Below are 18,874 nucleotides of genomic sequence, written 5' to 3' on the forward strand. Positions count from 1 at the left end.
ATGCAAGATTCTTTGAAAATGTTGTTTTAAATTTTACGCATACATCATATATTTATGAACTTGTTTAAGTCTGAATATATATGTATATATATATATATATATATATATATATATATATATATATATATATATATATATATATATATGTTTGCGGATACAGGTGTATGACCGTGAGAACAGATACGTGTCTATTCATAAATCTATAGCTGCCAACACATGTATTCATAATAAGAATAACATAACTATAATTATATTGTTTATTTGAAGATGGATGTATTACGTGAGAATGATATCTGAAATATAAACACAGGTCTTTGCGTGTATTTATCCTTCCGTGCATCGAGTGTTAGCGCGTACCTGTGTGTGTGTGTGTGTGTGTGTGTATTGGCGCGTCTGTGTGTAACTACAGAATGTTTTTTTTTTTTAAATGTACGAATATACTTCCAAACACGATTGCTTGGACGTACTGTGTTATCAGTATTTTTAACTATTTCATACCATCTCTATATTTAATACGAATGAATTTGCTGTCCGCTACGTACAACCTGTAAACCACCGTCAACATCCCTATCTTTAACAAAACCTTCATTAGTGCCTCCAAATATGCGAAAACTGAGCAAATAGCGACGAAAATCAATACCACCGACTCCGTAAAAACTTCCATCATAATCGCATATACGATTATAATAAGTACATTTCGCCGTCCGTTTCACCTCTTCCTTTTCAATATCAGCATCATCGTAATCAGTGTGATGATTATTACTTTGTTTACTTTTATAATTCTGTTTTATAATTGTTTCTTTTGTTTCTTTTTATAATTCAGTTATCGTACAATAGAACTGCACGCATAGATACAATGTTGCATATTATACAGATATGTATGTGTCTATCTATCTATCTATCTATCTACCTATCTATCTATCTATCTATCTACCTATCTATATCTATCTATCTATCTATCTATCTATCTACCAATATATGTATTTATGAATGCACATGTATATGTGTTTGTGTATTTACATATATACACACGCACATACATATGCATTCGTAAATATGTATATATAAACATACATCCATACATGCATATATATAAATATATATATATATATATATATATATATATATATATATATATATATATATATATACATGTATATATATATATATATATATACATGTATATATATATATATATATATATATATATACATGTATATATATATATATATATATATATATATATATATATATATATATATATATATATATATATATATATATATATATATATATATATATATATATATATACATATCTATTTTGTTGATGGATAGACACACACAAGCACACGTATACATAATTTTTATTCTGTTGATTACTTCAGACAACATCTTTAGCACTTCACTTGTGATTATTTATTCTTTTATAAAATTGCAGTATTTTCGTTGGAACAATTCCTTAAAAGACAATGTTTAAATTTGATTTCTTCTCTTTATTGTTTCTCGGATTAATATTGTCTTAGACAAAGCTTAATGAGATATGCAGACAGGTGTATATTTTGTAATGTATGTATATATATATGCATATCTATATGTATATATGTATATATGTATATATATATATATATATATATATATATATATATGTATATATATATATATATATATATATATATATATATATATATATATATATATATATATATATATATAAATATATATATATATATATATATATATATATATATATGAATACATATATGTATGTATTATGAGTGTGTGTATATGTGTGTGTGCATTTATCTATGTATGCACTAGAAATTATTTGCTCAGGCTATTTCGTTGCTTTGCGCTTTCTATTGTGTTTCATCAGTTTCTTTATTATCATTGTTACCTCCCTTTGAGTTTTTCTCTTCTATTTCATATATGATTATCTCTAATTAGCTCTAATCCGCTAACATCGTCATTGCCCCTTTTTCCACTGGCGTATCTTGCACTCCTTGTTTTATTGCTATAACGTTTGTTCTTGCTATGCCTGCTTATTTCCCTTATACTCTAATTTATTTCCTACAAGTCTTTTAAAATATCTTGTACGATCCTATATGTGTGCATATATGTTCGCAGAGATAGAAGTATACACACAGATACACAAACATCCGCACCCCGCGACACATGTTTCAGTTAGTATGTATTAGTATATCCATCAAGTCATGTATATATTATGTGTGAATATACATATTTTTCTACGTTTTTATTTGCATATCTATCTATCTATCTATCTATCTATCTATCTATCTATCTATCTATCTATCTATCTATCTATCTATCTATCTATCTATCTCTTCTCACGGACGTGCTGTCACATCGGCTGCGAAGGTAAACGTTTATTTGACCATTTACTCTCCACATTTTGTTGGAATTTTTAAATAATTTTGTTGCGAAGCACTTAGGCTTCATTTGTGTGTATTTTCAAGGGCAGGAATTGGCCCCCAGGGGTAGTTTCGGCCCTAGCAAAATACAAAAATTTCCTTCTTGACATTTGAAAAATGTCGAGAAACATAATTTTGGAACGCTTGTCTTGTTCTTTTGACAAGCATTTCCCGAGGCTTCAGATGCCAGAAGAGAAAAAAGAACAGAATAGCGCGTGCTCATACAGTGACAGGAACGCAGTTGCTGTAAACGTCAAAAAGACTGTGAGTACAGCTACTAACAGCCCTCTCACCACCACCACCACCACCACCACCACCACCACCACCAACGCCAACAACAAAAACAAAACTGTAACCAAGGTTACAAAACCATGCGTATAAACCGTCACAAATGTCTCTGACGTAAGCACCATTGCTGCTGACGCCATCATCACCACCACCAACAACAACGACAACAACAACAACAACAACAACGACAACAACAACAACAACAGCAACAACAAGGACGTAAAGTTATCGACCGTCAGCAATGACACCATCACCTGTTCAACAAACTCTGCTGCCACTACCACCACCTTTGAACCAGGTAGTACATACACCAACATAAACAAAAATATCCAGAAGAACATGTCCGCCAGCACAACAAAAACCAATTTCGCAAATGCTCTAAAGGAAAAAAGAACAATAGTGACATTCACACAAAAACAAATAAAAGACACAAAATCCCTTCTTACGAAAGAAGGAGATTATGTCAGAATAAACATACCAAAAGATATTATAGAAATGAAAAACAAAAAGTGCATCATTTATAAACTGGTAAACACAAAAACCAGACGTGTAGAAAATGTTAGCACAGATAAAATTGAAGTTTGTCTTAGAAAAATTTGGCCTTATCAGAATCATGTCACCTGGGGAAGAAAATTTGGAACGGTGCAAGTGAGATTTCTGGATGAAAATTTAGCTAAACAATTTTCGACACTCTCTCTCCGCACAGATGACTTGGTAATGATACCGAGTTATCTAGGACAGAGAGTGACCAAAGTTATGATAAAAAATATGCCATCGGAGGTGGACACCCAATGGCTGATATCGGCCGTGTGCCTGGAAATGGAGGAGGCAAATATTTTGGAGATTACGGTCGGAGAGGAAAAGAACTGGGGAGGGAAAAATCTGGAAATCCTTCTCCACATCACAGAGGAGGCTTCACAGAAAATTCCTCCAAACATTAGATTGGCAGAGGACCACAAGCTGTATGTGGTGGTAGAGGGCAGGCGACCTCGCTGTTACCTATGCAACAGCGAAGCACATCTGAAAAAGGACTGCCCTCTGGCCGCTAAACAAAAACAACAACAACAACAACAACAACAACAACAACAGAAGCAACTACCAAATACCCCCAACAGAAAAACCTTACTACCAACACCACCAGCAACACAAAAAACAACAACAGAAATATCAGCAATAACCACAACAGAAAAGACAACAGAAACTGCAAAAACAGAAGAAAAAAAAGAAAATTCCAAGACTGCCTCTCCCTCCCCCATATCACATACACCACACACAAATAACAAGCAGCCAACATCAATAAACACAGCAACACAAACATTCACAGAAACACACACAGACGCACAAAATTTGCCGTTACCTCTTTCTGACTCCTCAGATCTCCCATCATCCGATGAAGAGAGTGGGGAGGAGTGGAAAATAGCTACGAAAGGAAAGAAGAAGCGCAGTAAGAAGAAAACAAAACAAAATGCAAACACAAACAAAGCAGGGAGATTCACATCTCCCGAAAATACTACTAACACCAATAGTAATATAAAAAGAAACAATGCTAACAGCAATAGACAGTACAAACACACAGTTGATGAATTACATCAACTCTAAAACAAACATCACAAATAACGATATCAAAATCAACAACCACCCACGTACAACACCGCCAAAACACATTAAAATTATTCATGTAATACCAGCATTACACAACACAATAAAATCCCTCTACCCCAACTCGGTAGGGGGATTCCAGAAATATTTGTGCAAGAAATTGTACAATAGCCTCCTTGGTGAAAAATCCAAGGAGGAAACAAAACTTTCAAACGGTAAGTAACACGCTGTTCTTTTGTTTTGTGCTTTAAAGCACACGTATAAATAGAATCATGGTGAAGATTGGTTGTGTGAATGTGCGTGGCTTAGGGTCCCCTTGGAAACAAGGGTACCTCTTAAATGACATCAAGTCACACAATTTGGATATCATAGCCATTAGTGAGACCAGACTCCATGAACCGCGGGCCCTAAAGTCCATGTTTGGCGGACAGTTTGACATTTATTTTTCTCCCTGTCTGCCGAGGATGGGCGGTAGTGGCACGGCGGTTCTTTTTTGCAAGAGTCTGGATCTCCAAGTAAAGACGATATTTACGGACCCGGAGGGTAGACTGGTTGTCCTAGATGTGGACGGCAGCGATGGAGGCGCTTTTCGGTTGCTGGCAGTTTATGTGCCTCCTTTAACAGGTCGGTCAGACTTCTTTCGACGTCTAGAAGTATTCCTGGGAACGTCTCGTCCCTTACTTTTAGTGGGGGATTGGAATGCTACCTTGGACACGCATCTAGACAACGTGGGGAGTGACAAAACTAGAAGGGGATGCAAAGGCCTCATAGACCTGCTCAGACGCTTCCAGTTGTCTGACAGGTACCGACTCGACCACCCAAATGTGCCAACGTGGACTTGGAGCGACCGCATTGGGTCGTCGAGATCGTATCTAGATAGGATAGTGTGTAGGACAAGAGATAGTGATAGTTTAGGATGTCCACAGTTCCACATAGTCAGCTACACGGATCACAAACTTGTGACCTGTACGCTAGACTTAGATAAGGCACATAGGCAGGTTACTGGAAACTAAACGCGTCTTTCCCGTCGAGACAGGTTTTCAGAGACCGGATTAGCACGTTAGTAAAGAGGGCTTTGACGGGAGCCATCGTCAACAACAAATGGTGGTTTGCCCTCAAGAGAGCAGTAAGGGCGGAAGCAATAAGGTATAGCAGGGCACTAGCTGTAGAGAGGAACAGAGTAGAGGGGGAGCTAGTGATAAAGTTAGAAGAGGCATTGCGAAGTGGCATCGCATCTGACGTTTTAGCGGCGAGGTTGGCCCTCGACCAACACTTCAATGCTAAACACGAAGGGTGTGCTGTCAGGGCAAGGATGCGTGCTCTGAGGAATGAAGGTGTTGGAGCCGCACGAGAGGCCCGGGTGGCGGAGGCGCAGCGGGGTAACAGAGCCACCATCCGGTCTCTGGTAGACGAACAGGGGCGCGAATTGCTCGAGCCGAGCAAGGTGTGCGAGGCGTTTCAGCGGCATTTTGCCCGACTGTTCGGGAGGAGTGGCGAGCGAGAAGGCAGGGTGAACTTTAGTGCCTACCTGCACAGCTTGCCACGACTCTCGGCAAGAGAGACGGAGTGCTGCGAAGGGGTCATCACGGCGGAGGAGGTGAGGGACGCGATGGCGGGTTGCTCGACGGACGAATCTCCGGGTTTGGATGGTCTGCCCTACGAGCTTTACAACTGTATGCCAGACTTGTTTGGAGAAGTCTTGGCGGCCGTGTACTGCAACTGGCAGCAGAACGGGAGCATTCCCGGTTTTGTGAGCCGAGGAGCGGTAACGCTGCTGAAGAAAGATCCAAACAAGGGGGACGCCATAGATAACTTTAGGCCCATCACTCTGCTCAATGCAGACATGAAAATTTTGGCCAAGGTGTTAGCCAAGCGGTTGGCGCTTGTCATCGAGAAACTGGTCTGCACGGAGCAGACGTGCGCCGTGCCGGGCCGGAGCATCCATGACAACCTCCATCTGATGCGCTACATCATAGAGAGGGTAGTTAAGGAACCTGGCATGGGTGGGGCCCTGATCAATTTGGATCAATCCAAAGCTTTCGATAGGGTAGACCATCGATACTTGGAGGCCGTCCTCGAAGCGGCCGACTTCGTTCCCGTTTTCCGCGGCTGGATGGCTGCCTTGTACACAGGCATCCGTTCGGTTGTTCGCGTCAATGGACGTCTATCGGGACCCTTCGACATTGCACGTTCGGTTCGTCAGGGATGCCCCCTGTCGCCGCTCCTGTACGTATTGACTCTCGAGCCACTACTGCGGAAGCTGGCGACGCTGAGGGGCATCCCGCGAGAACTGGGGTGCGGGACGAGCGTGTCGGCATACGCGGACGACGTCACCGTCATAGCGTCTAGCCACGAGCACATGGAGCTTGTCGGCGAGACGCTGAAAGACTACAAAGCGGTGACGGGAGCGAAAATCAACCGGGATAAGTCGGTGGGTTTGCTGCTCGGGACCTGGAGAAGCAAGCCCATACCGTCCGGCAGCGCCTCAGTACTGGGACGCTGGACAGACGGTCCGGTCAAATTGCTTGGAGTCTGGTTCGGTCCGGACTTGCAAACGGAGAAGAACTGGGACGAGATAACGAGTAGGGTGGCCACTCTCTGCCGGCAATGGTCCGAGAGGAAGCTGTCCCTAAAAGGTCGGGCGGAGGTGGCGAACGCGTACATCGCGTCCGTCATCGAATACCGCCTGACCGTCGTGCCTTGTCCCGATCGCGCCATCACCGAAATGGAGCGCATCCTCTTCCGCTTTTTGTGAGGCGATCCGTTTGTTGCCAACACCCGCTGAAAGGAGGGCTGGGCATGCCGTGGTTGATGATGCGCAGACATGCGCTGAGACTGCGACATCTCCGGCTCTACGTAGACGACGGTGAGCAGGTGTGGTCGCCGTTTGTGCGACGCGCTTTCCCGCAGCTCGTCTCCATGACCGAGCTGCAGTCGTGGATCAAAAAGAGGCCGAGGAATGGCGAATGGCACCGTGAGTGTCGCGTTGCTCTGCAACAACTTTGCCGTCCCGGGTCCACCTTGAGCGGCTGCATCACAACGAAGTCATTCTATAGGGGATTAGTGGAGGGCAGGTACGACGACGATCTCGGGGCGAACCTGGGCGTCGACGAGGAATACCTGACCCGGCTGTTCAGGACGACTTTCGGGCCGGGACCTATGGACAACTTCCAGAGATCCCTGGCCTGGCAGTGTTACCGAGAGGCGCTACCCGTTCGAGATAAGCTCTATAGACACGGCTCGCGAAATGCGGGGCCGACCTGCCCGAGATGCGGTCAGAGCGATGAAACCGTTCTGCACGCACTCGTGCAGTGTCCAACCATTTCGGAGCTGTGGGCTTATGTCGAACGACTGCTGTCGCGTGTGGGACGAGTCGGTTTATCAACCGAGTCTATCGTCAATATCGTCACGCCTCCTTCCTTTAAACGGGAAGGAAGAGCTGTATTTATCGTACTTGTGGCTATGGCCAAAGAATGCATCTGGTGGACGCGTCTGAAAGGATTAGAGACAAATACTTTCCTCTCTGGTCAATCTCTCATCAACTTTTTCAAGTATCACTTGAAAAGGAAGGTGAGAGTAGAGAGGCAAGTGTTGTCTAGCAAATGTTTCGAAAAAAGATGGATACATGTAGCAAGAATGGCACGTATAAATGACGAAGCCACCTTGACCATGATTCTATAAAACGTTTTAAAATTTTGTAAACAGAGTTACTTACGTTTCTTGCTTAAATAAAAGAAATCTTATTTAACAAACTGTGACACTAAAGACCGAGGTTACCGTGGTCTTTTTGTAGGTTTTTCTTTCCGCGGATAACCTCCCCATTTATTGGGAATTTTTTGTATTATTTCGTATTTTTTGTAAATACCCCAAACGTTTTGCGATGTTTTTTTTTCATCGTTGTCCCCACTTTTGTTTTTTTCTGCTTTGTTTTCGACCCCCTCGAAAAGAAAAACTCTACATTTGTATTTTGTCCACTCTGTGTTGAGCCCTGTGTGGCTAATAAAGAAACCTATCTCTACTGACGGACGTGCTGTCACATCGGCTGCAGAGGTAAACGTTTTTTTGACCTTATATTGCCCACATTTGTTAAAAATTCTTTCATATAATCTGTGCGAAGCACCCAAGCTTCATTTGTATATTTTTCGAAGGGAGTAATTGGCCCCTAGGGGCAGTTCCAGCCCCGTCAAAATATAAATTTTTTCTCGGCATTTGGAAAAATGTCGAGAAACATTGTTTTGGAACGTTGTTCCAGTCCGTTCTTCGAACATCACTTCCCTAGCCTTGGAACGCTAGAGAAGAAAAAGAATGAAAACTGCACGCGCACACAAAAAGAAATTTCTAAGAACGTCATCAAAACAGCAACCACACATATTGACAGCCCTCTCACCGCCACCACCACCACCACCAATATGAAAGCTATGTCTGCTACGATCCCCACCGGCAACAGCAGCAGCAGCAGCAGCAACAACAACAACAACAACAGCAACAACAGTGCATCAAAACCAACCACGACCAAAGTCTCTGCTACTACAGCAGTCTCCAAAGCTACCGACACCACCACCACCAGCGACGACAACAACAAAAAAACAAACTTTGCTGATGCACTCAGACAAAAAAAAACAATTTTGCACCTCACAACAAAAGAAATTCAAGAAACAAAAAAACTATTAAGCCAACAAGGACCAAAATTAAAATTAAAAAATACCTCAAAAAATCATTCATGATGTACAAAAACAAACTATCACATACACAATTTTGAACACAAAAAACAAGAAAACCAGAGCAACCAGCAACAGAAATTATTGAACAATGTTTGTATCCTATATTGGCCCACAAGGAATACATAAACTGGTCAAACAGTTTCGCCAGCGTGCAAGTTAGATTTGACAGCGAAGAGAAAGCGAAACAGTTGTCCACGCTGACTCTTCGTTCCGAAAATATAATATTGGTGCCCACGTACCCTGGACAAAGGGTAACCAAAGTATCGATAAAAAATGTCCCTCCAGAAGTGGAATCACAATGGCTGTTATCAGCGATTTGTTATCACATGGAAGGAAATATAAACATTCTAGAAACTACTGCATTAAAGCAAGAAGACTGGAATGGAACAAAATTCGATGTCCTATTACAGATTACACAGGAAGAATCAAAAGAAATTCCAACTCAAATTGAGCTGCCAGACGGCCACACCCTCTACGTTGTGGTAGAAGTTAGAAGGCCTCGATGCTACCTCTGTGGCATCGAAGGGCACCTCAAAAAAGATTGCCCGACAACAACAGATAACAAAAAACAACAAGAAGGAAAAACAGCCAAAAAAGGACCCCTACTACCCACACCACCACCAACACAAAGAACGAGCAAAAGGAGCAAGACAGAAGAATACCACAAACCAAACCCGCCTACACCAACACATGTACCCGAAAAAACACAACCAACAACTACAAGAACTAAGGAAACTGTAAAAGCATAAGACAATACAAAAACTAATTCCCTTTCTCCCACATCACAAACATGTGTGCATGAATGTATGTATATGTATATATATATATATATATCCATCCCCCATGCCTCTGTCTATGTTTCATTTCTTCTGTGTGTGTGTATGTATGTGTGTGCGTGTGTTTGTGTGTGTTTATACACACATACACATTTATACTCATATTTACGTCATAATGTTATACTCATAATTATTGGTTTATAATATTAGCTTACATTGATTTATGCTTACCATCTTACTTTTTACTATATTTAGCAAATTTCCATATTTATTATGGTTATAAATTTGTAAAATTTGTGTTTTATCATACCATACTTTATTCCGCTATATTGTGCTGCACTCGATCCCTCTCATATGTTCCCAGATGGATTCTGGGGCACAAACATTAAGGGCCGTTAGGCCAAGTCTCATTGTAATAGGTAACGCTTTGGAGAAATTTTGAAAAGATATAGAATAGATATAAGAGAAGATAATAGTAGAAGAAAGAAAAAGAGAGAGAAAAATGTCGCGAGGCGAGAAGAAATGACGTCCTGTTAAGTACGCGGCCCGTCTAGAAAAGACAGAGGTGAGAAAAAATGGCCTGTAGTCACGTGGGAACAAAGCAGACAAGAGTGAGGATGAGGGAAAAAAAAACAAAGGGAGTGGGGAGAAGGGAGATAAACTTCTGGAAGTACATTAGTCATACGACCATATATTGAATGTATGGTTTACAATGGTGTTAGTAAGTATATGCATACGAATATCTTCTGACAGCATGTGTATCTTACTGAAATTTGCTTCTTGTATTGCTTTATCTATCCATCAATTACTTCACTCATGTATATATATATATAATCACATATTATCGTCCTTTATGATGGCCATTCACCTTTTTGTTACTGATAGATGAACTTAATGATATGCACAGCCTGTGTAGGCAAAAATCATGTAATGACATACACGCGCATGTAGTGAATGATGTGGAAGTCAAGCACACAAGCATATTAATATGTAAATACGTAAAAACGCCTACGAATTATGATACAGCATATAACTGCAACCTCACAAATCGTAAATTCGCCTTCAATAATCTAACTTCACTTAATTTCATTATTGTTTATATTAAATTTTTAACCTATATAAGTGTGAGCTCTTTTCCTTCATATCAACATGTTAACACGAGACTCTTACGTACCCGTTTTGTATACAGTTCAATGAATTAAGTTATATATACGCATGCGCATTTGTTCACTGCCTACGCACATGGAGACACAAATATCATGGTGGTGGGGTGGGATAATAGTACCTCTGGATTAATCTATTTGACAGATACTAGTAATATATTTTCCGCTATTCTGAGATCTTAGTAGTGAATGAATGATTTATGACATTTGAACAAAAAATATATATGTAATTAGCCCTTATAGATTGTGTTGTAGTCGTGGTTGTTACTGTTGTCACCGTGTCAGTCATGGAGTAATTAGCGATGGAGATTATTTATTGTTTTTGCTTTTATTTTGAAGGATTTACCTCTTGGTGTATCTGAGTGCATTTTACCCTGTTGAATGTTTTTTTATGTATGCTACAAATGTCGTTAATGTATTATTTATGAATACTGATATTTTATCATCTCTGTATGTGGCATGCTTATATATTTCAGTGAAATGCTCTGATATTTGTCATTATCTGTGGTTTACCTCCTAATTATTGGAATGCCGGGTTTTGTAGATGCTACACTAAGTCAGTTGATTTGCATAAGGTTGTAGAGTAGTGGTATGGATTGGAGCATATCAGATGCGAGTTTATTTATATCAGGATATAGACTGCCCATTTATTATTACACACATGGTAACGCCATAAAGCATAGACAGAAAAATGAGGATGAGAGACGAAACCATATAATTTACGATTCTGGATATTAGAAGCTCCAGACTTCTGATTCTGCTACAAAACATAGACGTGACAACATGACGGAATTTGTAAGCAGCAGTTTTGCTATTTCTTATTTTACTGTTGAGTATTTTGTTCCTCGGAGGGCGCATTGAGTAGGCAAGTGGATGTAAGAGAAGGACATACGCTGAGCTGGTGGAGCATGATGACGATGGTTATGCCAATTACTGTAAATAGATTACAACTTGTGTTACTCTTAGGCATAGTTGTGATATTTTTGTACGTAAGAACTATTGTGGCTTTGAATTTCACCCATGTTTCAATGGAGTTTTTCTTACGCACATATTTGGTGAGGAAAAGACAAAATAGTTTGCGGTTATCTAATTCAATCCCTATACCCTATAACTTCAAATCCGAAGACACAAAGTATATAACAGTAAAATACTGGAATTAATCAAATTGTGGGTATTGTACCATTATGAAGTTTCATAATAGTAAGAATTTTGTGAAAATATAGTAATAGTAAGAATATTGTGAATATTGTGACACCATCACATGTGTGTCTGCATGTACGTAGGCAGTGAATAAATGCGCATGCCTATATATGGCTTAATTCATTGAACTGGATACGTAAGAGTCTCGTGTCAACATGTTGATATGAAGGAAAAGTGTTCACACTTATATAGATCAAAAATTTAATATAAACAATAATGAAATTAAGTGAGATTAGATTATTGAAAGCCAATTTACGATTTCTGAGGTTGCAGGCATTTGCTGTATCACAATTCGTAGGCGTTTTTACGTGTTTACATATTAATATACTTGTGTGCTTGACTTCCACATCATTCACTACATGGGCGCATAAGTAATTACATGATTTTTGCCTGCACAAGCTGTGCACATCATTAAGTTCATCTATCAGTAACAAAAAGGTGAATGGCCATCATAAAGGACGATAATATGTGATTATATATATATATACAGGATTCATGAGCGAAGTAATTGATGGATAGATAAAGAAATACAAGAAGCAAATTTCAGTACGATACACATGCTGTCAGAAGATATTCGTATGCATATACTTACTTGTAAAACCTTATAAACCATACGTTCAATATATGGTCGTATGACTAGTGTACTTCCAGAAGTTTATCTCCCTTATCCCCACTCCCTTTGTTTTTTTCCCTTATCCTTACTCTTGTCTCCTTTGTTGCCACGTGACTACAGGCCATTATTTTAAATATTATTTGTTTCAGGCTTTTGATGTTGTACCCGATATAATTATGCTTCTTATCGAACCACAGCCTGTGATGTAGGATGAGGAGCTTTTGTTATCTTGTACATAGGCATTATTTCTGCAATGCGCCCTACTCCAGATTAAGATAAAGATTTTTCTGAGTTATTTCCTGAATACATTGATGCTGTTCGCCAAATTCTCAATAATAATCGTCAGCATGATGCCCTTGTTAATTTCTTGCCTCTGGAGTTAGATAATTTTATACTTCAAGCAGGTATAATACTTTTTTTTTTTACTCTGATATCAAATACCACATCGATTACTATATATAGTGTCTTCATTTCAAAGGCTTCAATATTTGGCCTGCTTTGTTCTTCCCTGAGAAATGCCTCACAACAAACTCACTTCATCGTTTTCAAGGGTTTTCATTTCTATCCGCAACATTGATTATAACTATTTTCTGTACGTGCAAAACCATTTTCTGCCAATAATTCCAGAAAATTATTGCAACAATTTTGCTTTCTTACATTTTTTGTATTCATTCTTAGCTAACTTAGGGTTTAACTCGAATAATCTCATATTCTACGTTAAGACGAATTTTATTGCTGTTTCTTTATTGATCAAATTTACTTTCAAGATTTCTTTCCGCAGGGCAAAATCATGTGCCCGATTTCATTTTTCATTATTCCTTTCTTTCGCCATAGCCATTTCTCCTTATCCTTTATCTCTTCTGCGTTTTCTGAAAAGCAGCATGGTAGAATTTCCTTTAGATCTGATCTCTTCGTTTCTCCTTTAAACTCGTTTATCTTTTTCGATTCAGCATATTTGAAAAACACTCTTTCACTTCCATGGGGCATTTTTTCTTTCTCTTTTCGATAGGAACCCTGACTTGTCTTCTCTTGTAACTCTTTCGCCATACCCGTTATTAATTCTAGTGTCCGATATGACATTGCATTTTATAAAAAGTATCTGACGTTTCTGCAGGATTATGTCGTAGGCGTTTATATATTCAGTATACGCGACGCATAAATTTGTCCATCTCTTCCCTTTTAATCTCTAACGGAATTTCTGCTCATAAAGCATTAAGTGGTTTTCGTAAAGATGATGATCTATTGCTTCTGCAACTATCTTTGAGGAGTTTCCACACAATCGGTCAGTGATTTGAGTGAGAATTTACTTTCAGTGCCTCCTTTTGTTAACCCCTCGATTACTTTCCGTCTTCTGGTAAAAACAAAAAAAAACCCACTCTGCTGCTTATGCTATGACTACAACGATAAAAACAGCAGCAATGATATGAACAACCAGAAAAAAGAAATGAGCAGATAAGCTAATGCCTCCTTTCATCTTCTTTCCTCCTTGAATTATAATCAAATGACAAAGAGAAAAACAGGAAACGCAAGGAGTTGCAAGCGGTCACCAGAAACGACAAAAAATAAGAAGCTAAAAGCTTTAGTCGTAATACAGAAACGAAAATGTAGACAAAACAGAATCAACAACAAAAATAAAAAGAAAAGTCAACCATCAATACAAGAAAGAAAACAACGCCAACAACAGCAAAAAGGACGGAATCCAAAACCGGGTAGTTTGGGGATTTTTAAAGTAAACAAGAAGCTATTTAGAGAGGCCTTTTAAAAGACACTCATGAAACCATATTCAGACTAACTGTCCACGCGATGACGAAAATGAGTAACCTCCCGATCTGCATTTTCTATTAGAACATTCATTTCTCCGTTTAGGATTGCAAATGTACATGTTATGAAGAGCTACTGAAAAGCATGGTCATATACTCAACCTCAATTCACTTAATGTAAATGAGGCAGCCTGTATCGAAATAAAATCTTCTGGAAAGCACGACACAGTTCTGAGTTTTGCAAGAATCAGATTTCTGAATCCAGAAAGAATCAGAGTTAGATATACAGAAGATCATCCTGGATCCGCGCAGTAAATCGGTGGTACTGAGAGTATGTGAAAACAAAGGGAGTGTCTTAGACTGGACTTCTTAAGATGTCTCGAAACATTCTTGGGAACATCGTACCCTTTCCTGCTGGTGGGGATATTGAAATTGTATTCTTTATTCTCATAAATCTTCCTTTCTTCCTATTTTCCCTCATATTGCATTGCATAAATACCTACTCATATTGCCATGTTCCTCTTTTATCGGACACCTCTTTATCGGATGCTCCTCTAACAACTAAAATCGTCGCAATAATCAGTATTATTATCACGTTTAATGCCTCGATAAGGCAGAGTTATCAGTGCTTTCGTAGGTTTTCTTATCCAGTTGCTCTCTCTAGTGTTCAGTTCACTCTTATCAGGGAAATTTTCTTATTGCACGTTTTATTGCTAAATGTTTTGTTTTTGTTGACTTCATATCATTAAATGCAAACCTCACTATTTGCTGCTCATGTATCGAACTTCTTTTTTCCTTATTATTTTGGATCATTGTACTCTATAAATATCATAGGGGCTCATCGTTCTTTAACAGCTGGGCAATGCTATCAACTGAAATTTCACTTTAGCCGTATATAGTGGATAAGATTCATAATATTCTCATGGAAACCCTTATTGTGACGGAGACGAACTGACGTGTCGAACTTTATAATGATATAAATACTGAGGTTGAGATAGTTGTTGATATTACTGATAAAGCTGAAAATGTTCGTGCTGTTACTTTTGTTGAAGAAGATACATTAGTGAGGTTTCTCTTGACGTTTATTATGCTGTCTTGATATTGCGGATGCTGTTGACTTTAATCTTGATATTGATAATTCTGTTGGTGTTGCTGGTGTGTTTGGTGAAGATGATGATACTGATAATGTTGTTAATGTTGGTGATATGTTATTTTTCATGTTAATAATGATATTGTCAACTTTATATTGATGCTTTGTTGTTAGTATTGATAAGATTTTGCTATTGCTAATGATGTTCTATATAAGTCGATGCCGTTTTCTTTTTTTTTTTTTTTGATGTGCGAGATATTGTAGGTATATGGAATAATTGATATTGCAGCTGATATTTTTGATGATGCTTATAATGGTATTTTTGGGAACGTTGATATTTTTATTGTTAATATTTTTATAATGCTATTACAGTTGATTGTGTTTTGATATTGTTGAAATTCGTTTTGCTGATATTCTCCTCAATATAATTTATGCTGCTGAGGGGTTGATAACGTTGGTAACATTGCTGTTGACAATGTTGATGGTCTTGATGTTATCAATGTTGCTTATGTTATTGCTGTCATAGATGCTTCTGTCACTGTTACGTCCTAATTCGCTAGCAAAACGATACAGTACCTCTTTTTTTATTTATTTTACTTTCATTATTTTGCTCTTGTTATTGTATTTGTTGTTGCTGTTCAAATTGTCTTTGTTGTTACTAGACTTGTTGACTTGTTCCTCCCGAATATGTCCAAGAATTTATTGTTGCTCTTTTTGTTTCTGTTCTGGCTGTTCTCGTCGTCAATAATGTTTCGATGTTGTTTCTTGCATTGTTCTAATTGACTGTATTTGCAATTTTTCTTGCATAGCATGCAGTTGCCGTGGTAGTTACTGTTGTTATTGTTGGTGTCATTATACATGCTATTTATTGCTGTTGTCGCTGGTGATTTTCTCCTTACATGTGGTTTCTCTTCTTGCCGACATGATGATGTATTGGTTTCTTTCTCTATTATCGTTATTGTTGTTGTTTTCTGTTTTTCTGCTTGTTGTTATAGATTAACTTTTGTTTCCATTGTTGTTGCCATTCGCTGAAGTCGTTTTTTTTTATCCTATTGTTTTCTTTCTTCCTTGTAATCATTAGATTTTGATTATATCACCGAAGTCTCACCATTGCCTGAAGGATGCATAGATCATTTCTTAGAATGATGTCGCAGTTCACTCTCTTTCTCACTCTCTCTCTGTCCCATCATCGTCTTTTATACTTTTACTTTCACTGTATGTATTAGTGTATTGTGCTTCGTACACAATACATCATCTTTGTTCATTAAATAAGTCTAAGATAAGTTTGTTGAAATTGCACTTAGTTTTATATTTTACAGACGAATCCGATGTCTTTTCTTTTGGAAAAATATTTAACTTTATTTTGTTTATTTCTATTATCAGTAAATTTCAATGTTTTTGATAGTAATTGTCGATCTTAATATAGCCTATATTAGTTTTCCAAACTGTATATATGGCTATTTATTTATCCATATTTACATATAAACTCTATACATACATACACTCATGTACACACACATGTATAAATGCAAATGACTACACACACACATACATACATACATACATACATACATACATACATATGTATATATATATATATATATATATATATATATATATATATATATATATATATATATATATATCTATATATATATATATATTTGTTTTTGTATCATCTGTGGAATAGATCTACTTAATGTTAAACGGAAAGATTACATTGAATGTTTTACTAGAGTAGATATTTGTTAACTATTACATTTCTCTTGTAAGTTTAAAATGCTAGCTAATTCTTAGTGCCACTAGTAATAATATGTAATGCGATACTTCACGTTAAACTGTTGTGCCGTCGGTGACTATATGTGTATCCTATCATACCTGCTCCTTCAGAGAGGGATTTGTAAGACACTCTGCGGGACGAAAGCAAGACATGTCAATAGGTACATGAATTAGGGAGAGTGCCAAAACATCCAACAGGTCTAAGAGCCATCTACTATAGACTTTGTTGAAACATCCTTCTGGGAGAAGAAGAACAGTGCTTGAACACTGCTATCTTCTTCTGCATCGTATAATGTAGACTATTTCTCTTTCTTGGTCAAATACACACGTTGTTGAGTGAGTGTAATTGACTCTCTCTTTAGGCATAAGTATCACTTCATTTTTAACATCTCAATTAACAATTCTATTATACATAGCCGTAACTGAAGATAAAACTCTCAATGGAAGGCTCTATCATGGATGATGATTGGTGTCAGTATGGAAGATCAACTCTTAGAACACCTACTCCAGGAGGCATCCATCATTACTACACATGTGCAAAAGTGTTTAAGTGCATAGCGGGAAACAAATACTATTACACTCTTAGTGCGCTTCGTTAAGAGTTCATCCAAGGGATGGCACTGTTCGAAACTGAGTTGCAGCTATCATATATGTTTCTCTCTCTCTTATATATATGTATGTATATGTTTATATATATATATATATCTACATATATGCATATATGGTTCCAGATTCAATCTCATTGCATGACAACTTGGACAAGTGTCTTCTTCTATAATCACGGGCTGACCTAGGCCTACTGTGTAGATTTGGTAGATGGAAAATTATACAGGGTGTCCACAAATTCTGGGTACATGGGGATTGTCACATACTTTAAGCAATAATAATTTTTTATACTTAATTGTTTATGTTATGATTTTATTTACTCCATGTAGCCAGACTTTGTTGACACCATGTATATAAAGTGAGAGAGTTGAAATTTACAGAAAAACAAAAGACGAAGACAGGTGTATACACAACAAGCAGGTGTATTAGTTTGACGCTCGGGTAAGTGAGAGGCTCTTTTACGTTTCGAGCCTACTGTCTTCAACAGAAAAGAATATAAAGAAATAAACAGAGAGAATAAAAAGAGAGAATAAAACAACTTATGGATTTAGCGATCAATCATGGCGGGAATGGTTGTTTGTATCTCTATGTGTATGGTCGTATGTATGTGTAGTGAACAAAGAAGCAGAGCTTAATTATGTTCGCCCAAAGATAATCATTTACTCCGATGGAAATTCTTTATGTAAATACATGTTGCAGTTGTTGTTGGTGTCGTTGTTTGTTAGAACTATGCTAATCTTGCTCAATCTGTCTGATGATCAATGTCATTCTAATTGCGTCAATTAACATTCCTGTCTGATTCAAGGAATTGAAGTTCTCATTTTTCAAACTAGCTCTACATAAGAGAA

The 18,874-nt window shown here is 38.0% G+C and overlaps 1 long non-coding RNA gene across 1 annotated transcript in view; it reads left to right on the forward strand.

Moving 5' to 3' along the window:
- The first annotated feature begins 10,066 nt into the window (after positions 1-10,066).
- Positions 10,067-18,874, forward strand: part of LOC149137539 (uncharacterized) — an 11,623-nt gene continuing 2,815 nt past the window's right edge. Inside the window, exon 1 of the long non-coding RNA XR_016238583.1 lies at positions 10,067-10,380. This is a non-coding gene — a long non-coding RNA (uncharacterized LOC149137539). The remainder of the gene's footprint in view (positions 10,381-18,874) is intronic.

The sequence above is a fragment of the Octopus bimaculoides genome, chromosome 1 (genome assembly GCF_046866305.1).
Source record: "Octopus bimaculoides isolate indiv1 chromosome 1, ASM4686630v1, whole genome shotgun sequence".
Lineage (NCBI taxonomy): Eukaryota > Metazoa > Mollusca > Cephalopoda > Octopoda > Octopodidae > Octopus > Octopus bimaculoides.